The 23,266-nt window shown below is 39.9% G+C and overlaps 1 protein-coding gene across 10 annotated transcripts in view; it reads right to left on the bottom strand.

The window, feature by feature from the left end:
* The window catches only part of ZBTB20 (zinc finger and BTB domain containing 20), a 473,367-nt gene that overhangs the window by 315,897 nt on the left and 134,204 nt on the right, over positions 1–23,266 (bottom strand). For all 10 annotated transcript variants that reach the window (XM_075512739.1, XM_075512721.1, XM_075512731.1 and 7 more), the window contains one exon: positions 17,070–17,145. The gene's annotated coding sequence lies outside the window, so the exon portion shown is untranslated. The remainder of the gene's footprint in view (positions 1–17,069; positions 17,146–23,266) is intronic.

Genomic DNA, 23,266 nt, shown 5'->3' with positions numbered 1-23,266 from the left:
GCTTTTACACAGCATCCTCGTGCAGTTTGGTACATATATATGCGGATGGTAAAGGAAAGAAAAAGCACACAACTAGATACAGGGAGGCCACCTTGTGATCAACCAAGCTCTCATCTTGCTGGTAAAACTACTCTTAAATTCAGGTAGAAAACAGCTTTTTCTGCAAGAGAGCACAGCAGAATGCTTTGCCAAAATGTGGGAGGTTCTGTAACATGATACTTTGCTGACAAGTTTCTTGTGACCCCCAGATGATCACATTTACTTCTGAAACTTTGAGTTTGGTTTATTAGTGTACTGGGCACTCTGTATACATTCCTCATTGGGCTTTTACAGGAAGAACATCTTCGAATCCCATGTCATAGGATGGTCTCTGTTTCAGACTTTAGTCTTTTATTCCATTAGAAAGACAATGTTCTGCCATGATTTGTTGTTGTTGTTAATTAATTCATTTGAGACTATTCCTTAAATTTTCATTTTAATGCATTTTTGTGTGTGGGTATATTAGTCACTTCTAAAGTTGCGTGCAACTTCACTGATTTAAAGTCTTTGTTCACGTACATATACAAACGTGTTTGTATTATATATGCATGTGTATGTATGTGCATGTGCGTGTACATGCATGTATATATTAAAAAAAACAAACCAAAAATCCTTTCCAACTGCATCTTCCTCCCCCCTCCCTTCTCCATTCTGAGCAGGTTCCTGCTATCAACTGCTGGAGTGTGCTCACTCTACACCTAGAGCTATAATTATTTTGCTTTAATTTTACAAAACCTTTTGTTCCATTCCCACGAGCCCACCTGATCCTTATATTACACTTGCTCTATTAAAACACTCATGCAGAACAAAGCACAGTTGTACTGATTCATAAGTAACTCACCCCCCCCACCCCCTTCTCTTTTTCTTTCTACGAGGCTCATGCATCTTACTGCAGTTTCATGACACTGTCCCTGATGCCAGTCCGTAGACCCATTTTTGCCTTTTTTTCCCTTTCTTTTAAACCATTATTTTTATGCGCTTAGGGTCCAATTACACTATTGTGTGCTGTTGTTTTGAATTGCTGTTGTTCTCAGTCATTTTATGTTATGCTCTTTGGCACGACAACAGATATAGTGCAGAGGGTGTTATGGAATTTATTTGTTGTAATCAGACTCTAGGATTGTTTTTTATTATTATTATTCATAGAGTACAAGCACCAAGGCTAGCCCTACATTTTTCCGAGGCAAGCAGAAGACCATTTGTAGCCCAGTCTCTGACACCAGCATACCCTGTCTGCAGTAAAAGGGCCCAGCAGCAGCTTAGGTCAAGGTGATTACTATTACTTGGGCACGGCCTGCATGAACCACTAGGCTTTACAGAAGACCAAACACACTGACAACACTTGCAATAGGATCTTCACAGAGGCACTGGGCATTTCAGATTTAGGAAAAAAAAAACAAACCCCAACCTCTCATAAATTATTGCTGAAAAATAGAAGGACGGCTCATCAGTAAAGATGGGAACAATAGAAGGGCTGTTTCATCTATTTGTCCTGTACAACAACTTCCTTGAGCTGAGACAGCCTCCAGTTTCTGGCTTATAAAGCACCAAGCATCTTGTTAGGACTAAGTAACAGATAAATAATAATCAGCCAGAACAGTGAGGAGTGGGTGCATATGGAGAAAGTGCTAGCAAAGAGCAAACAAAATTGAGCTCTCGGTAGCCATCTTTTCAAGATGGGGAGCAGGACATTTTGCGATGCCCTCCTGAGCACCACAGGTGGTAGGCGAGTACAGGAGAACAGACCAGGCGAAGGTGTGAGAGAAGGCAAGAGGGGGAAGGAAAATGGGGTGTGTGTATGTTTTTCTGGGTGACGTGTAACAATGGTGAATATTAATGGTTTCTAGCAATGAAAGAGAATAACAGGGAAAAACGGGAACGTGGCAAAGCACAGAACAAACACGGCTATAAGGGGTACAAACCAAAGTTGCAATTTACCAAAGAATAACCGTTCTGCACATTTTATGTAGCATGTCAAATCTATCAGATTTTCTCTTATTAAATCATCATTCTACAGCAACAATCATTCTCTCAATCAATCCCCTGTGTTAACATCTCTTAGTAATGACTAACTTGGCAGGAACTGATGTTTACATATATTTTAAAGTCCTCAGCACTGTTCTGTATTTTTTGGATGTTAAATTTCCTTTACGTTTTGCCTCTTATTTTTTAAGCTGTTTTTAAAGGATGGATGCATTCAATTGGAAAATAAAGTTTTGTAACACACACGCTCAGATTACGTTAGCTCAGGAAATTGGCAGTGGGATAAGAACAAAACCATTCACCTCCTGATTGCTGATTCAAATCTAGCCCAAGTGAGATAGTCACAGAAGCTATAAGCCTCCCATGGTAGCTTTGTGATTTGAGATTATTTTTTATGAATCTCAATCCACTTCAGGCCAAGAACCAGAATCGCAAATCCACTGCCTCAATGAGCATTAACTGGCATCACTGCACACAGTAACAGAGGAGATGCCAAAAACCAAACTGGTCCTGGAGACAGACTTCCCACCTTATCCTGGGAACTGATCATTAAAAAACAGGGTTGGTTCAAGCAAATGTGGAGCACAGGGAAAAAATTATATATCTATCTACCAAACAGAAAAGAAACCAACCCACCTGTAGTCACATCAGCTAGGTGCTGCAACACTTACCTGATATGTGAACTGGTTCTCCGAGACTTCAGCAATCCTAACCTTCCCCAAAACCAGAAGGTCTCTTATAGTGTGCCCCTGTATCACTTCAGAACTGAGAGACAGGGAGGGCAGGAGGAGAGGAGAATAAAGCAAAGGTTTTCCATCATAACTCCTGAGGAAGAAGCAGCAAGCAAGCCTATGCACTCTTTACCCCTTAAAATCAAAAGGGCCATAGAGCAACTGCAGGTTTTGGTCATTCTTTGGTCCACTTTTCCTGCCTAGGTAAGAGGAACAAATGAGGCATTTAATTTTGCAGAAGACCAAACCTGACGAGGCTGTGTTGCACTTTTTATTTTATTTGGGACACGACTGATTAACAAAGCTATTAGCAAAGCTATTTCACTAAACAAACATCCTATAGCATCCAACAAAATAGCGATGCTTAGGCATATTTCCCATGGCTCCTTCTTTTAGGGAGCATGAATCATTAAAATCACTTGGGAATTAGCTACTCCAGCTTCCTCCCTTAGATATGTTTGCTAACCTGAGGGGGGTAAAGGTCTCAGGACCCAAGAGTAGATTTAAGTTTTTCCACCATCTGTGCTGAAGTGCAGCCAATGCAAATTCCACCTTCAGATCTGCACTCCGGTGCCTCCCTGTTATGTTTCATTTCACACTTGTGATCTTTATTCCTTAGAAACAGGAAAAATGCACAGCTGATGAGCCACGTTTGCATGCAACTTGAAATTGTTCCTTCAGTGGCTGTTGCTTGGACGTGCACTTGACTATTCAAAGGGAAGTGAGATGAGAAATAGAGCTGCATTTTAAATGGTCAAGTATTCCTAATTTTACACAGGGATTTTTGGAAGCAAGTGGTTCTCTTCAAAGTTTTCAGAGACATTACTGAAAATATTCATGTATAAAACAAGGAAAAGTTGGTGGGAAGGTCAGACATTCTCCTTCCTTTGCTTTTCATTCATTTTTTCTTCTTTTCCCTTTTTGCCAACAAAAAGAAGAGGAAAGGGAAGACACTAACGAATGAAAAACGAACAAGTAAGGGTTTGATGGTCTTTGTCCAAAATAAAAATTTTAAGAAGGGGTAGCCTTTTAAGTTGTAAAGGATACCTGTAAATACATACACACATGTAACTTGTAAATGCTTCTATCACACCAAGTTCCAGTGAAATGTATAAAAAAATCTAAATGTAGCTAAGTAGATAGAATAAGTACAGTTAAATTCAGTTGATAAACTGGAAGAAGCAGACAAACAACAGCTAGTAAAACTTAAGAATTTGGAAAAAACCCACATCTTTTATATGAATTTAAACTTCAGATCTGACACAGAGAATGATGATTTAATTTAGGAGTCGTAAGGTTAATAACGCTGATCCCACTGGCAGAGACTTCAAATACACATTGCGTCTTTCTAAACCTAATTGTTTTAAGTATGTTTTAGGGAGGCTCCAGAATGAGCCGACTTGCCAAGGGAACCTGTATCTCTGTGGAAGCCAGTGTTCGGCACACATGACTCAAAATCATAAATTACAAGATGGTTTAGTCCAGCAGAGCAAGGAACCACTACTTCAGTGAAACAGGTATAGCTTCACTGAAAATAAAAAGAAATCCTTTTCAGAATGCCCAGTAGACAATTTCAGCTCTCATTTAACATGCATTCTTACGGACATTGACTACACTTCAAAAAACCACTTGTGAACTTGCTCAGTGGTTTTGGGAGAGCTGACTAACACCAGGGATCAGAGAGAACTTAGAAGCTAACTATGCCTCAATCTGCCTTGCCTATTGCGAGGAAAAAGGTAGCGCTAGCCAAGCTTAGATGCAGGAGCTGCACACAGGCCCACACCAATGTTCTGTGCACTGTGATGATGTGCTGTGCACTGGCGTGCTTTTCACATTGATGTGATGTGATTTTCACAGTTTGATCAGTGAATCTGGACTCTTATGATTCTTGGTCTCTGTGGAAGCTCAGATCCTTACTCAGAGCTGGTTTAACTTACTTGTCAACTGATACATTGGGCTTGCAAGCACTGGCATTTAACCATCTTCTTCAGTGACTACACATACGTTGGCATCTGATCACCGTTTTGCGTACTGAGTGACCCACAAGCTGAGAGTCTTTACCAAGAGTCAGAGGACGCAGACGTTTACCGTGACATTCCCACAATAAGGTGTTCACTGGTATGGACAGTAACACAACAGTGAAAAAAAACCTGTTCAGGTATTTCCTACAGGAGAAAGTCTCAGATGAAGAAAGAGTACCCAAAGTGAAGATGCCATCACATATACATGCCAGATTTTGCCTTGACATGGTATCTAAACCTAGAGTGGGATCTGTATTTTACAATTAGCTTCACGTGTCCCAATTAGTTTCTCAAGCTGCACAGAAAGCAGAGGAAGTTCACTTTAGACATATAAAAGGATACAATAGTAAACTTTTGAAAAAACATTATAAGGAATAATTGTGCTCTGGAGGATTTATTTATTTACTTATGCAAACAGTACACACTGAGATAACATCTGGCAATGTTTATTACAATGAAACCCAATCAATACCTCTGTCTACTACAATATCTGTCCACAAAATAGTCATTCCTCCTGGCACCCACAAGAAATACTCAGCCATCTATTATAGCAGCCTTTGTCAGCAAAAAGGGAGGTGGTCACCTTAATTCTTCTATTTAAGACCCAAGAGAAGACAAAGAATTAGATGTACCTAGACACAAGAATGATGGAAAATTAGAGAGAAAGTTAGAGAGAGAGAGATGCAGCTTGTAGCACTGCAAAGAGCACACAATTCATCCCCACAGAATTTCAAAAACAACAGATCCCAGATCTTTTTTCTTGTGCCTCAAGGATTTTAAACTTAGGTCAATCCATTACTTTTGCTAGTGAGCTACTAGGCCTTTTTTGGCATTTTAGAGCTACAAGGAAAGGCAGAAATTTTGACTTCTCATTTCCTTTCAAAATCAGAATTCAAAAAGAAGTGATACTGAACCTTCCCACATAATTAAAAAGCCAAAAATAAATTTGTTTTGAAAGTTCTGTGTATTAGAATTTCCAAGTAAGCCCTTCCATTCTTTTCTATTTCTGTATTTGCATTATTGCATGTTATTGTAGAAAAACTAGCAGTTTTGTGCAATGAAAAAAGTCACTAAGCATTAGCCAAGTACGTACTGAACCTTCACCTTTCCTAAACCTAAGTGCCTCTTGCAGTCTGACAAAGATTGACGTGCAGTAAGACATGCATTACTACTTACATGTCACAAAATTAAGCAAAAAATAACAAAACCACACAAACCAAAAATCAATACTATTATTTTTCCTCCTCACATTTTTAATTGCTGTAATTTTGCTTTTGTTGAAACAGTCATTTCCAAAGAAAAATGAAACGTCTGATTAATGTGACTATACATAAAATAAATGTCCATTTGCCCCTATTTAATTTCACATTTCGCTGGCTCACTGTTCAAGGCATTTCTATTTGTACAGGGCCTAGAGGTAAAATAAGACCTTCTGTGCAACATCAAGTCCTGAGGCATGAGCTATGTTCAGAAGTTATTGTGGTGATACGTTACCTTTCTCCCATAAAAACTTCTCTTTGACAAGATAATTGGGATTGTAGTTATGAAGTGGGGAGAGTGGGGAGGCGAGGGGATACAATTTGTTTCCCTCTCTACTGGTCTAGATCTACCGGGCAGAGGAGAGCACATCTTAGTTTGGACTGGTAAACTGAGCAGCCACAGCAGCCACTGAGCACAGCAGCCATCGAGGAAGCCATTCTACGCGACATCAATTCCTGTAATTTGTGTTAGGTAAGATTTCTGCATTAGGATTTTTTGTTTAGTTTCTTACCATTTCTTGCCCTCCACACTACCGAAGTCATAGTGTTACCTAAAGTTCCTAATAGCGTGGCCATTAGGAATGAACTGGGGAAGAATTTTAACAATAGTGCTATATTAGCAAAGTGGCAAAAGACACAACAACTGACCTTCCAAGCATTGAAACTGGTGAAAATCCCACTAAAGTAAACAGAGGCCCTACTTAAAGGGCAACAGTGCCATCCATCTTTAATATTCATCCATTACTGTCAATTTAGCCACATGAATTAGTGCTAGACTTGCAAATACACAGAATATTTGACCTAGCTTTAAGTGAGAAGACTGGGATTTCAAAAGTGCAGAACAAGCTCTGTTATTTTTTTCTATCTTTAAACAAATACAGGCCAAATACAGAGTCGGTTTTGAAAGCTCTGAACACTAAAAAAGATCAGTGCAGGAGTTTCCATTTGCAGATCAGTGCTGCAGAGGAGTAGAAAAGCCAAACCGAGACAGAGACTGGGAATTTTACACCTGGTTTCAGTGCAAGCAAGAGCCCAACCCCAGCCCAGCAGAGGACCAGTTTGTCTGAACTACATACTGAATTTGCCAGGTCCTCATCGGCTCCACAGAAGAAAGAACTGTTATGTAAGCTAGTGTTAAAACCGAGCTAGATAAAATGGGAGAGGGGAATAATTTCTAACCAATATAGTCTTATGAACTTTCACAAAAGAACTCCAAACCACCTAAAATTAGGCGATTAAAAACAAAATAAACCTTCATTCAAGAACTCCAGGGCAAAACCATGCATATGACAACTTTAATGTCACTTTCATATTAAAACAGGGTAAATCTAGTTGTTTCAAAAAAAAAAAAAAAAAAAAAAAAGAAAGCATGATGTATTTATTTTCCCCCTGTATCAGCTAAGGAAAGTCCTGTGCTTCCTCCTGTACCTCGAGGCTGACACAATGGCAGACAGAGCAGTCAGTGTCTGCCCCTCACCAGGGGCAGCACTGCTGGAGAGGTGGGAACAGATGTATATGTGTAAATGCATCAGGCATACCATAACCCACGCCTTGCAAAGGGGCAGCTCAAGCACACACATTTGCAACGCATCCTGGGTCCACTGAAAGCAACGTGGAAGAATCCCACTGACTTTATCGGGGCCAGGATTTCACTCTGTATCTGTAAAAGAAGTGATCAGAAAACAGCTGCACTCAATATAGAAATGGTGTGAAGAGTTCTAGCAGGGATTGCAGGTGATATCATGTCTGCATAACCTCCCCGGGCACTACAAAGAAAACTTGCTTTGTCACACTGCTCACCTGCAGCCCTGAATTTCACTGAGTTCAATAGCCCTGAGTTGCCAGCTCTAGGAAGCAGCAGGGGGGAGTTACAGGCAAAGTCCTATCCCATTTGGACAGTGGGATGAAGTACTGGCAGCAGTAGAAGTGAGACTCAGTGTTTCACAATATGGATATTTGGGCTTCTTACCATCTCAACAGAGAAAAAGCAGGAGGAAAAGTCTATTACCCTTTCTAGATTTCCACCAGCACAACCATTATTAATCACAATGCGGCTTTAAGAATTAGTTCAGCATTAAATAAGGAACATCTATTTTGCTATACAGTATATTTCTTTTACAAGGTTTTATAGGTATAAGGAGGCTTAACAAATAACTACTGTATGGTATAGATACATTCTAAACGTTATGACAGAGACAGTGTAAGAGATTTTTAGAAATTAAATGCTTTTAAATGTAATTAAATCCTAATAAAGGTATCACATAGAAAGCGTGCCCCTGACAGTCTGACAATGCAGGGACATCAGAAATGTTTTCCACCACCATAAGGCATGGAAAATCTATGCCTATCTCATGTTGCTGAAAGGCAAATTTTATAGGGGGATAGAAAATGTATTCTAACAGCTGATAATTTCATAAAAAGTAAAATTTACCTGGCTCAGTTGGAATTCTCTGGGACACTAATGGCTGCAGTGAGGAAAAGATCCTTTCTGTGTTTCTTATGGTAAGAAATCCTGTCCGTGGAAGAATCACCAAGCCTTTAGCCTCTAGAGCTTCCCTTTGGCTTCCTCTAGGTTGCAGTCCACCCAACAAGATTCTTCCCTTTGCCCTTAACACATCCCAAGTACTGGATAAAGACCCTAACTCTGGGGTTTGAATTCCACTCGGAGTCAAGCACCTAAATGTTACTGCATCTAGCTTTAAAGCCCCTAAAACAGATTTGGACCTGGCAGCAAAGTGGCCTTTTGTCATCAACTTCTGTATCTCTGCAACAGTCTAAGACTGTATGAGAAAATAATGAAGTTTTGAGAACCCCAGGTCAGGGACTATCTGAATGCAAAGCTCTGGTCCAGTACTACTCCAAAAACATACACATTAATGTAAAAGATTTCATATTTGTCATAGATTATAATCATACATACTAGTTGTGATTACTTTCCTGCATGAAGAATTCTCCTGAGCTCTTGCCAGAGGACAGTTCCCTGGACAGGGCAGAAAAACACTTGAGGTGACCATGACTGGTATCCTGAGGAAACTAAATATTTGCCAGATATCTAGGGTTGTACTAATATCTGAAGATTTTCTTCAGTGCAGTTTTGGACCCACATGTGTCAGCACATAGGTGCAAGACCACTGCAGCATAACAAAGACTGGTAAAGTGAAAAGGAGTTTGTCATGGCAAACAAATGTCTTGAATGGCAAGCGTGATCAGAATAAGGGCAGATGTAGCTGTAAAGAGCAGTATTTTCTAAACCACAGACACACACAAAAGGAGGCTGAGAAGTAGTAACATCAATTTGTGACACAGAAAGAAACAGCAAACAGTATCATTTCTGGGGTGATTTTCACATGGCCAAGAGGCACCAGAACAAATTCAATAGCACCGAAGCCCTGACAAAAGTAAAAAGCATAATCCTTTCCTTCCTGCAGGATTGAAACAATTATGAGGAATCAAAACTCTTACATTCAGGTGCCATCCATAAGCATCAGTACCTCAGGGATTTCTCACTTCTAATTGTGCTATATTTCCCGTCAAGATGATACACTCATGCAATTCTATACCCTCTTGGTCACCTGATTTCTGGTCCCTCAACACCCTCTCTCTGCATTCGTCAGGCTTGTGTGATGCCCGACTGCTGGAATTTCCCTCTAGTTGTTAACTGCATCCAGGCAAAAGCTGTCATTTACACACTAAGCCTGCCCCAAAGGGTGATCATTTTATAGTTGTTTGCTTCAGGAATCCACTATCACTTGTTCTGGAGAAGTGACAGCCGCTCAGACATAAGGTTAGTTGTGTATTAAAACAGGGCAAGAGACATGACAAAACGGATTACCCTTCTCGCTCAAAACCCTAATGAATGGGAAAAGAAACTGAGAAGAGATGAGAATTCATCTGCCTCTGGCTCAAACTCCGATGTTCGGCAGATCTTCCCATTGATGGTCTGATCTTGCAAACTATATACACAGGAACTGCACCACTATACCCTACCTAAATGAACTGGGCCTGCAGGAACATGACCTAAACCAGTTCATATTCAGAGAGGACATGCAGTGCTCTGGCACACGACTACTATCATTGCTGCTGGGAAATATATACCTAATTCCTTGAAAAGGTTCTGCTGCTAAAAGTCACAGGATTCTTGATTACTTATTGCCAGTCTTGAAAGAGATGAGATAACACTCTTCCATTTTACAAAAGATTTTCATTATTCAAAATTTCCATGAGAACGTTACATGAACGAGAATGAAATTTCTAAGGAAACATTATGAAGACAACTAAAAAAGACAACTAAAAAAAAAAAATCTGCCAGGGAAAACAATGAGTTCAAAAAAATCTGTTAATGCAGGTTCTGACTCAGAGGTGCCTTCAGTTATTACTGACACCAAAACATCTTGCAAAGCCAAATGCTTTTCCAAGGGCCTTTAATGGCACAGACCAATCTGCCAAGTGCTCACTATCTCCAATCCAGCTATCTTGCTGCCAGCTCCTGCAGGTTCCTAAAGGAGAGAGGTGTAAGAAAAGGAAGCAAAGAGCAAGAACTAGGTCCTTTTAAGCCAAAATGCTATAGGATGATGACACACACAGAGAACAAAAGATGCTGGAGGAATTCTTCTGTCATGAGGAAATACAGGACTGTTCAAATACATATTTGAAGGACAGCGTTCTCTGTCAGACTTCTGAAGGCCCTGCAGAGCATGCACTGGCACCAAAGCCATGGACATGTCAGCAGTGGAGCTCTGCAGATGATTTATTTTTAAAAATAAATAAATAAAACAAATATTCTGATCTCTCTCGTGCCAGTGGAAACTGTTGAAGACAACAGACCAATTTTGACACAAATGAGATTAAAATCTTTTCTAATCTATTATCTGAGATGCAGGGACAACGACAGGAAAGAGGGCAATAAGAAGAACCAGATCCTCTATAGTAAAATTCAGAGCTAGACCACTTACACTAATGAAGAAAACAGACCAGAAAGTTTGGGTAACTTACATTCACCAGACTGCCCTACATCAGACTCTGGAATTTGGAATGATTCAGTGAGAGTGTCCTCAGGGACACTGATGTAAATATAGAATAACCACAATGCCTTTCTGTGGAGTCCCTCCCATTATACACTGGTTTAGCTGAAGAATTTCATTTTGGATAGGACAAAATAAAGACTACCAAGGATTGGAAAAGGCCAGGTCTATGTTGCATTTTTTTCCTTTTGTAGTTTATCTGATGACATCTCTGGTCTAAGATAACTTTCCTTGCTCAATAATATTTAGTCTTTCTTTTACCTTGAAGTAGGCCAGCAAATGTTTTGATAAATGGAGTGAAAGATTTTCCACTTTCACCATAACATCTTCAGGTGCTGAAATGCTGAAGTGTTTTACAACTTACTAAAGCAGTGCTACTCAGGGAATCAATGCTAATATTCCCATGCCTTTTTAATAGGAGTGAATCACAACCCATACTCCTTTATATACTAAAGCAACCACACACTGGAGAGCCATTTTCCTATCTTCATCCATTGTGGCCACTATTCTGCAAAACCAAGAGCTGCTACCTATGAAAAAAGCTGGGATTCTACCCATTTGTACACTACAACTGATGCCCTTAACATACAGACCTAAAACAACAAACAAACAAAGCCCCACACAACCCCTCCACCTCCCAAAAAACCCAAACCTTAAACATTTTCAAGAAAACAGAAAAAGCATTATGGACTTAATCATCAATCATTCTCAACTCTTTTTTTGTGCTAAGTTGTGAATGAGACTGATTAAAACCAACCTGAGAACTAACAAAATTTTCAGGCTGGCCAACTGCATTTTGATATTTGCAGTTTCATTAAGTGAAAATATCTTTCAGGGATGTTTACATAGAAATTCTAAAAACAGAGACAATCACAAAGCTCCCAAACCTCCTGAGCCATTTACCTTTTTGTAGCAGGCTTTACTCCAGCCCCATTACATATTTGCTCTGATCATCAGTCCTATTTGCAACTTTCAACTGTCTCCACGATCTGTGTCAGGGGCCTTTGTATCAGGAATACCTGGAGTGTCTCCATTCATCCAAATTTTAAAAACCGGTAACTGAAACAAATCAGCATTTGTGCACCAACTTGAAAGAAACTGTGCAGGCTCACAGCGACCAAAAATCTGCCCTCAGTGTCTATACGACTCCCTCCCCTGTCCTTCTCTAAAAAAAGAAGGGTCAAAGCAAAATGCTGGCAGCCCAATGAAATCTTTGAAGAGACAGTATGGTTTCAGTTATGAGAGGATGGAAAAATGAGAACCCTGGGGATCTTTCGGGAACATTAAGCTTTATTAATCAGGAATGTATTAGCCACATACCAACATTCCCAAACGGTACGCTGAATCAGAGAAACGCCAGGGAGCAACAGAACCCGTCCAGGCTGGTCTTCTGCCTTACAGCGAGTTCTAGCGCACCCTGAGAGATGGTTTTCCAAGCCATTCCTTAAAAAAGAAACCTCTCCTGCTTCCACAGTACCTACAGATGGTGCATCCCAGTGCTTTACAACCAATACAGTCAGAACATGGTTCTTAGTATGTAACTTGGTAATTTTCTCTGCTCGTTGAACTGATTTCTTTAGGTCTTTCTCCCAGTGGATATGAAGAACAATTAATCACTGTGCTCCTGATTATAGCTTTTCACTCACTAGAAAATTTTTTTCATATTTTCCTCAACATACAACAAAAGCAACGCTTTCAGAAGCATATAATGCCACGTAGGGCTCCAACATACCCTCTTGCCCCTGGGCCAGATGACAATCAACCAGTTTCTGCTTTCGCAACAATTTTAACACCAGGACCATTTCTGCCTTGACAAACATTTTTGACCTCTCCACATTTCCACTGGGGTTCCACAGGTAAAAATCAGGGCAGAATTTATCCCCATGAGTTCCTGGATTAATGCCTTGGTATAGGAAGGGGAAAAGGCAAAATTAATTCTCTCTGTTAGTACTAACACAATTCCTCAGTGACAGTCAGCCCCAAGACATTGATCTTTGTTCAAAGGAAGCACACTTCCATACTCATTTCACATTTGTACGCATCTTCTCCAGCGTAGCTTCTAGAAGGCAGTATCTTCTGCATCAAAAAAAAAGGGCTTAACAAACTATTGAGGGTTTACATTTTGTCAGAGGAATAGGAACTAGGAATTTGCTGGGCTCAAAGCCCATCTTAGACATGAAATTCCAGTTAAAACAGCAAGTTACCAGAGGGAAGGACAGATCCCACACCCATCAGGAACCGTGAGGATTCTTGCGCAGTAAAGCACATGGTAGGGTAGCTTGTTTGTTGCTTCAAAACTCTTCCTTCATTTAAAAGCACTACTGTGATGGACGAAGCCCTTCTCAGCCCTGACATCCTGACGCTACACATGCAGCATGCACTCTGGGATGCCAGCTTACTGTGTCACATTGGCTTGGGTTCTGCCTGTTCCTTTCCTTATGCCTGCAAGCTCAATTGAACTTATGAAAATTCAAACTGTCTTCTGTCTGTTTCATACATCATCAGCAAACAATCACTAGACAAAATGAATTTGCTCTCTGTAATTTGGAGGCTACACAAATGTCTCTGCTGTATAATACAAAAAAGAGGAATAAAGTTTGGTATGCAAGGTTAATTCAGCATGGAGGAAAGTAGCAGAGAAACAGACGGAGAGAGAACATGAACAATAAAATACTCAACAGTGGGGCGAGTGACATGAGAAATACTTCTGTAAATTGGAGTTGGCCTTGATACCTTTGAATGATGGAATTAAACAAAGGCACAAGTGAGTTGTGAAAGATCACCCCCATGAGTGGCTGTATCTCCATCCCTCGTGATTTGTCTACACAATATACTTATTAATAACAACAATGGTTACTATTTCTCCTCTAAGAGCTTTGCAAACACAAACTCAATAATGTTCACAGAGCTGTATCAGTTTGAACCAGATTGAAAAAGTGATCTGCTGTACACGGCACAGCAAGGTTAGATGACTTGTCCAATGCCACTCAATGAGCCAGCATCCCCCAAGATTAGAGCACCGGATCTCTTGGTCAGTAATCAGATCACAAGGCTGCATAAGGCTGAAACCTTGAAAAATCTCTTTTTAGCAAAAATAATGTCGTATACTCCTTATTGGTGTTAGCCAATGGCAATGTAACTAAAACCACTGCTTTGAAAGCACATCCAGTGCATCTCTTTTATAGGTTTTCCGTTTGTGCGTACAGAATCTTCTTCTTTCACACACAACATGCTGTCACTGTCTCCTTCTAAAATCAAGTAGACACTGAATGTGAGCAGAGATGGCTCCTCATACTAGACTTAGTCCTATCTGGGGTTAGTTGCAAACAGCAAAGTACTTAACCACATCCTTAAAGTTAAGTATTTGAGTAGTCCCATGGACCTCAATGGATCTACTTGCCTATCAATCCACATAACTTTAGTACATAGCAAAAGATGGCCAGAACACCCAACATAGCAAGACTCCAGCCCACAGACCTTTTCCATTAAGAGCGTGCCTGCAGTACATTTAGAAGGCTGTGTTTTTATGCAACTGCCTGCCAGATATTCACATGTTGTGAACCTGTATTTTCTTCCAATGCCATGTATCAAGTCAAGCATATTTTTGTATTAGCTGAAAATCTGGTCCATTTTATATTAATCAGCTGCTTTAGGGACATCCCTACCCTAAAGCAAGTTTTCCACCCTTCAATTAAAGAAATCCAGTTCAAAAAACCCAGAAAACTACCAGAGTATGGCTTGCCTTTTCTTCCTCTTCCTGTTTTCAGGTTAATATAGGAAAGCCATATTGGGAAGTTTATTTTATTCACTAATCTTACAGTTAGAGACACCTGATTACAGTGAACATATATAGGAAACAAAGGAAATCCTTAAAGCATACTTTCCTCTATAAAGAAGGTGCCCTGTTTTTATTGTGACAAGTTACTAGCTACATGGACACAAGGTATAGCAAGAATCACATCTTCATTTTACAGCATACATGTGCATACATAAAAGTTCCCCCACCTTGTGCTTCTGTATTCCAGAGACAGGCTGTATGTCAAGACTACAAAGCTTCGGAGCAGCTAGAAGTTTACAGGTGGGGTATTTTTTTTTTTGGAAAAAGCAAATGACACAAGAAACTCAAAGATTAGAAACTAGGATCTTTACTTCATGGAATAGAAGGAAGAACTAGGCAGAACAGAAGAGACTTGGGAGTCGTGACCCCACACTCCATTCCCAGTTTGACCACTGATTTACTCTGACCTTGAGCAAGCTGCTCAACACCTCTTCCTGGACGTGCTTGCCATCCTTGATTAAAAAAAAAAATAAAAAATTCCTATACACAAGTTTTACACTTGTGCATTTATTTCCCCTCCAAAGCCTAGAGTCTCATATAACTAGAAAAAGCCCATTCCAGCCAGCATCAACCATCACGCCCATATATTGCTACCCGGTATTTTGCCTTAGGGCTGTCCGTGCAGGACTCACTGACCATCTGGATCCTAAGGATTCAAAGAACTTGCCTTAATTCACTCCTCACTCTGCTGTTGCATTCTGGAAAGAGAATTACTTCTACTTTCCAACAAAAATTCTCCTGGTTGTTCACACAAAATTGCAAGACAACTTTGAAATTCTGTACTCACAGATTCAGAAGTGTTCCCCTACTTTTCGCCCAACACCTCCCTTTAAATTGCTGCTGGACCCAGCAAATCCATGAGTGTTTTCAGCTCTGCTCACCAGTGTAATTGCAAAGTTAACCTCTGGTGGCCAGGGAAGCTGCTCATATTCAGGAATGATGAGCAGAAAATGTTAAATACCATTCACTGGCCACAGCCTGCAGTTAATACACAATATTTAAACAACACAATGGCATGGCCCTTGCCAGTAATGTAAAAACACAATGGAGTAGAGCCAGAATGGCACAATCTGCCTGCCTGAGTCATGCTTGGCGCTCCACGCTGGAAGGGGCATGCATTAGCTGCCCACAGTGTACTGTACCCTTCAGCTAGTTTAAAATAAATCATTAAAAATACAATTTTTTTTTTTTTAAAGGCGGAGGGAGAGAGGGGAAGGAAGGAAAAATCCCAATTGATAGTTAAAATATTTTAACACTGAAGTACAAAAGTGCCACTTTGGAAGAAGGCTCTGGATTTCATTACAGACTGCACATTTTGATCTTGAACAAGAAAACAAACCGACGTTGCTTTGTAATATTCCACAGCTTTGTACTGTCCAACTAAAATCAATTTTTTCCTACTATCTACAAGCTCCTGGATTTTTCTTCATATATTATTTCATTAAATTCAGAGTATCTGAATCTCCTATATTTTCCAATCCTCTTTTGCGTGCCTGTTGTTCAGCCACGGAAGTTCCAAATATTAATTATTGTCCCAAATACATTCAATGAACAGATTCTAAATAAGACTAGATCAGACTGACGTACAATCTGACTTTCATTTATAGAATAACTATGCTCTTAGAAAGAGACTCCTTTCTTGCTGAGAGACCTAAGATGTTATTTTGACTGTTTTGTTGTGTCACAGCACAGATGAATTAGGCAATTCTGACTTCGTCTACACCCTGAAGCAGCTGAAGCCCCCTGTGATGTCATCAGAAAGTTGTTTGGTTTTTTGTTGTATAAAGGAGAAAAATTTGTTATGACATCACAGAAAGAGAATAAACTATATTTTATGCTATAAGGAATCTTCTGCTACTTTCTGTTATCTCTGCACCAAAGTGCAGAAATCCTCACTGACAAAGCGATAGGAACTGTAAGTCAACCGACAGAGAGATGCACACTATTCGTAATAATATTCAAAACAAAGCAGAAAAGAACCATCTATTCAGGGGTCTGAAATTAAAGATCTGCAAGATGTAAGTTCAGTTTTAATTTTTAAATAAAACATCCTTTGAACTTCTAAAACCCATTCAAGGGGACTCTGACCTTTATCCAAGACCAGCTACTGTGCTAACACTTTGGATGCATATAGAGGAAAAATACGGACAAAAGGTACCGGAAAAGCTTTTACTTACAGGAATGCAGAGCAGCTTAATCTTTTTGTTTTTAAGGTGCAGTGATTTCAGCATCTACAATGTAACTTCAGGCAGTCTGAAAAGAAACAGGTTAAAATCTCTTTCAGTTATAATTGGTATTTCAGATTTAATTAAAAATTAAACTTTCATAATGTTTCACCATCCAAAGCAATGCATTATCAGTCAAGCGTAGCCTTTTTTTTTTTTGTTAAAAGAAGCTCTTCCCAGAGTAGTTTGCAATGAAAGAAGAAGGGGGAAAAAGGCAATTGAGAGTAGCAAAATATATTCCTTCAGCAAAAGATTTCTGAATAACTTGGAAAGAAGCCTTCTGCCACTTAATTTTAACAATCAACCTTATACTAATTAAAAAAAAATAAGCATCACAATTAAAGAAGACAGAAAAACACCATCACATACCAATGACTATGAGGGGAAAAATGTTAATTTCAGCAAAACAAGGACATTGCTAGGACCAGAACATATGCACCAAAAGGGAAAATATGGTTTTACATAATGCCAGCCAACAACTTTTTTTTAAAATTCGTTCTACAGCATGTAGCACTTTCAGACTGTTGCATGGTGGAGCAGAGAAAGACAGACAAGTTCAAAAAGAGGAAAGCTCTTTTTAAAGTGTACAAGGCAAAAAGTCCCTTGCACCCTTTTGTTAAGGGATACGAAATAGCTACTCTATAAAACCGCAAGGTTTCTTATTGTGTAAAATAAATGTCGTTTTACTGTGCAAAACAGATGATTAAGAAGTGGTGGCTGTAGATATAGCATGTGAACAGATGCAAAAAAAAAATTTTTTTTTTTCAAAATGCAGTTGGAATGACAATAAAACTCCAGGGGTTGCACCATAAATATGAGTTTAAATGTTAGACTGGAGTTTAAAACCTGTGGTTTTAATTATATCTAATTATAAAGGCTCCAAAACCAGGAGAAATGAGAAAAACAAAAAATATTAATAATAAATTAAAACAATTTTGCAATAAGTTGTCAGGATTTGGCCTCATAATAACAAACCATACAGCAATATACACAGACACATACAATGTACCAATGATTCATTAAAGGAACAAATCAAAACTCGATTAAATTTTATTTTTAAAAGGTGACAGCAGAACTTGCCTAATTTACCCCATTCAAAGTCAAAGCTATTCTCTTCACCAGCAGCACACTGACACAGATCTGCAAATAAATCCTGGATGTGAATCTAATACTGATTTTGAACGTTCCACAGACTGGGGGCAATTCTTAAGTGAAATTTTTTCTTTGTTCTCCCATGAGTAAAAACCCAGTTCTTCAGACTTCAGTGTTATATGAGCCTTCCCAACCTGTCCCCACAGATGTTTAAAAAGAAATGCACTGTATCAGATGATATACTGTCACACAAACACGTTCATACACACATGTATACCACAAACGGGAATGAGCTCAGGAACTTATTTTTAGGTTTAACTTTTCCACTCCATCAAGATCAGACGTATTAAAAAGCAGCAGGCGAAGCAGAGAGCACGGAAGGGGACAGCCCAGCAAGAATTATCAGATCTTACACAGAACCAATTCTTGAGCATTCAAATGAAGGAACAAGAGCCCTCAGAGAGAGGCACTAGCACGATGCTGCCACAGGATAACCTTTCCAGGCTAGGATGAAATTTTTCTTGAAGGAATCATTTGAGAAACATGTTCCTTGTCCTTAGACAATCTTTACATCAAATAACTATCCTTCTTTCTCCTGATGGGCATCTAGTAAGATAGACAGAGGAACAGTGGAGAAATCCAGGTTAAAAAAAAAAAATTCTTAAGTCCATCAGAAGTATGCAACAGCACAACTGTCAGATAAGCGGTAACAGCTTCAGCCTCTGGACTTCCATTTCTTTCCCTTCCCAATTAACCCCTTTTCTAAAATCTTCAGGACTTTAATGCTGGCTTGCTGGCAGGGAAGGAGAGGGGCACCGGTATTTGCAATCCAAAGCTATTTCTTTTAATGAATGCAATGAAAAACTGACCTCAACTGAGAAAACAAAGAGCATTCACTGAGGGTGAAATGTATCTCTGTATAGAGAGCCAGCATACGGACTGCACCACTGAAGCCCTATTCTGATGACCTAAATAGGAATAAATTGGTGCACGGACTTCATCACAGTGATTTTTGTCCAAAACCCCCATTTCCTTGTAGAGAAGGAGGAAGCATTTAGCCCTCTCCTATCAAAGCCCAAAGGTACAGCACCCCTGGTCCATGCTGGCCACCATCCCTACGGCTGCTCTTCGGTGTATTTTCCTAGTAGCTTTAACCTGAAGTCCTTCCTGCTCCATGCACGTTCTTCTGACTGGAAAGGAAAAGGAGGAAATGCAAGGCCTAGCGTTACTCTGCGAGTTAAGCAGCGGGGCGCAGCGCCTGCAGATAAAGCGGCCCCTCTCCTCAAGGCAGGCCTAACGGCACACGCTGCGATCCACCCGTTAAAAGAAACGGAGCCGCGGAAACAGCTCGCTGCGAGAGCGTGTTCACTGCCATCTTGAAAAACTTCAATTACATAACCGTAGTTAACAGAACACCTGACATACAACACAGAGACACAGCATCTTAAAGAGCTATTTTAGCTACAGGTTGGAGTTAAACCCAGAGCAAAACCTACAGAAACCCTCATTAAACTCAGAATACCAGTCATTGCCACTTTAGTAATATCTTTCATTCTACAAACTGAGAAACCTGTGACCTCGAGATGAAACGATTTGGGCAGGTATGTACGAGCAAGAGGTAGAAGGGGAGGCAGCTTCTTAAGCAGGAGGCTCACATTCCTGTGCACGGGTGAGCGTGCTTAGCACTGCGGGGCAGGAGACGGTTGCCTGAAAGGAGTGCACTAATCCCCTTGCGAAAAGCAACAGCTTTCAACTTGGAAGTTGCTTGAAGCTTGAGCAACTGCTCAAGAACAGCTGGTGAACTTCTGCTTCAGAGAGGCCCAAGAGCTGGAATTGCAAGAATGAGGAGTATGGCAGGTCAGGAATGAGGTACATTACTACAATAGAGTGTTGACAGGAGAGCAAGTGTTAGCTCTCCATAAAGACTTTAAATACAAATATCAGAAGGTAAACATATTTCACTTTGCTTTCTCATGATTCTAGCTTGCTGCAAAGTTTGTGTAGAGCCTGAAAACTGTGAGAGCAAAGCTACTGACTGTACAACGACCAAAGTTCATTAGCAATATTCCACAACTTGTATAGCACCTGACTCTACTGTGCCTGACTCATTTATAGTCTAGTCCCCCACTTTCCCAAGAACCACATTCATTCCACCTAAAAATGAAAGAGAAGGAAAAAAAGGTATCATTTGTTATAGGAAAACATTTCAGAAGATGCCAGCCTTCTGCAACCTCTTAGCAATAAGGAGGTTCCGTATCTGCAAGGGTTTGATTTTCCTTGAATACCTGAAGTCAGCTGGAGCAGGTCAACGAGAATCATATACAGTTGATTAGTGATGGGAGAGGGAAGGTTAGGAGAGAATACAGCACAACACTTACTGATAGCTTTTGAATTTTCTACATAGAATTTACAACATCAGTCAATTGATCTTTTTCGAAGTACTTGCTCGTATCACTGTTTTCACTTCTGGAACTGCAAATCAATGATGAAGTAACTGCCACAAGTAACTATTCACAGAAAGTAAAATACTGATGTCCTTACTCAGGAAAAAACTCATTGATTATATTAAGAAAGCCCTCTTCAACAACCAGGGAAGGGGGAACAACAAAAAAAAAAATCAAGCCCAGTACTTTCAAGAAAATTTTCAAATAAGCTCAGGCGCCAGTCAAGAGACCTCATTTCAACTTCAGAATCCAAATAACGACTTAGGATATGGCCCAGATTACTTTCTGGCATTTTAGGTTCAAAAACATAGGCAGGGCGGCCATGGACTAATTGTGTCACAGAAATCAGAGAGGGATATCAATGCTGCACAGGCTCCTCATCTAACAAAAAATAAGCAGACTTTGAAATTGGAACCAGTATAGACACACCAGCACAATGCTCTGTCTAGGTTCATCAGTGATGCAAAAGAACAAACCTTATTAACATAGATACAGCGTTACACCACTTCCACTTTTTTAAGCTGCTTTAGCTGCTACTAGTTCTCTACAAACAGGTTTATTTTGTGTTACCATTCTCTTGTCTTGAGGGGACAGAATAAAAAAAAAATAAATAAATTAAAAAAAAAAAAGCCTGTGCTTAAAGAATCCTCCCAAAAGTGTCTTCCTGAATTGGAGCCCTTTGTACACTTTTAAAAGTACACAGAAGCTTTGGTCATTTCCAGTTCTGTATTTGAACTCATGGCCATCTGTATGGTATAGCAGTGCTGAACTGGGCTTCTTCCTAACCCTAGAACTGTGGCTCAAACCGGGGTCACAAGGCTGCAGATAGGAGAAACCTGCGTTTTTTTGTGATTCAGTAGAACAGAGCAGAAGACAACCTACAGCATTGTGCTGGGATCAAGGGTTCCTGCCACTGCAGTAACGGACAACAGGAGACTGAAGGTTTCTTTGTCAGAATGGTAAACCTCCATCTGTTACTGGTTCACTGCAAAGCTGCGTGCCCACAGAGATTTCATCTTCCTTATGGCATTCATCTTTTGAGTTTACTTTCCCAGTGAAGACTGTATCCATTACAAATTTTAATTTCCAAGCCATGGCTGTTTCAGCTAGAAAAGCATTTTAATCAGGAAAAAGGTGTATTTTTGGCTACTTTCACACACCCCACACCCCTCCCCAATACTGTTTGAACTATTTTTGTTCAAGTATGAAAAATACTGCCTTTAGGCAAAGACTAACACTCCTTGAAATTCAGGTTTCAGAAAGTTAGAGACACTCAACTGAATAAAAGCTGTGATGCATAATCAACCCTAATGGTCACTCCGAAAAAGGTACTGGATGCAATTTCACCACAAGGGCCCTCATACCTTTTAAACGTGTTGGATCCCGTAATAGCACAGTCCACCCCTCTCATTTATTCCTACTGCTAACAGAGTAAGCAACAAGCACTTGAGAAACCCAGCTGTGAAAGCACATCAGAAGCTGAACTTCTCAACCCACTGAAGAGTTAGTCTCTTTATGACTGCACTTAAGACCTGACCTGGACTCCTAAAGTGCAGTTTAACTGGTAGCTCTGCTATAGCCAGGTAGGACCCAGCATCCTTCTAAATACCTCTTGAAGTTATCCTCCTACGCGGGGGCGATGATGGTAATCAAGTTGGCTGCTGAAAACCATGATATTCCCTATTCCAACTGTTTTCTTGCACAAGCTGTCCCTAGATCCTGTTTATGTTCCCAAGGAACAGGAACAGTGACAGCATGCAGCTTTCACGAGGCCTTGCCCAAACAATTCTTTCTCTAACGATACAGTTTTTTTGTGAAGCAGCTCTGAAGCTGATATTCTCTGAGCATCTCTTGGAATACAGCTTGAGGACTTCGCTTATGCCCTTTAAAAGTTATTGTAGCATATAAGCTTCTCCCACTTCTTTTCAAGGTTCATAATGCTTTGATCTTCGCAGCCTCACCGCTCCTGTTGAATGGTATCATCTCCCATGGCTCAAATTATCTTTAGTGCATAAAATGATAATACCTGTTAAGAAGCAGGCTCTATCATATAATCACAGCAGAACCTTCACATTTATTCTGGTTTTACACAGAAACTTACATCAATAAATGTTTCATTGTGATGGGTATTTCAGTGTAGTGACAAACTGGGTGGATAAAGGAAATGTGGCGGATATAATTTGTTTGGATTTTAGCAAGGCCTTTGACACAGTACCACACAGGAAGCTCATAGACAGACTAGAGAATTATGGTCTGGATAATAATACAATAAGGTGGATAAAAACTGTCTGACAGACAGGAAGCAATGAGTTATTAATCAATGGTATTAGATAAGAATAGAAAGAAGAATATACTCCGATGCCGAGCAATAGGTGCTAGGATTATTATCATTAAACAGATTCATTAAGGATAAGAAAGATTATGTAAATGTTGACAGCATCCAAAACTGATGATTCAGAAATAAGAAACGTATCAAATGCAAAAGGAATCAAAATCGTAAGATCCAAATAACGGAGATGTGCATGAGCCAGAACAATGTGGTATTTAATATATCTTAAAATGTAAAAAATGTTGTCAAATACTGACACAGAATTTGGTTTTGAACTCAGAAAT

This window comes from Mycteria americana, chromosome 1 (assembly GCF_035582795.1).
Source record: "Mycteria americana isolate JAX WOST 10 ecotype Jacksonville Zoo and Gardens chromosome 1, USCA_MyAme_1.0, whole genome shotgun sequence".
In the NCBI taxonomy this organism is placed as follows: Eukaryota; Metazoa; Chordata; class Aves; order Ciconiiformes; family Ciconiidae; genus Mycteria; species Mycteria americana.
Note: the sequence above shows the minus strand (reverse complement) of the source record. Positions and strands in the feature narration are given on the sequence as shown.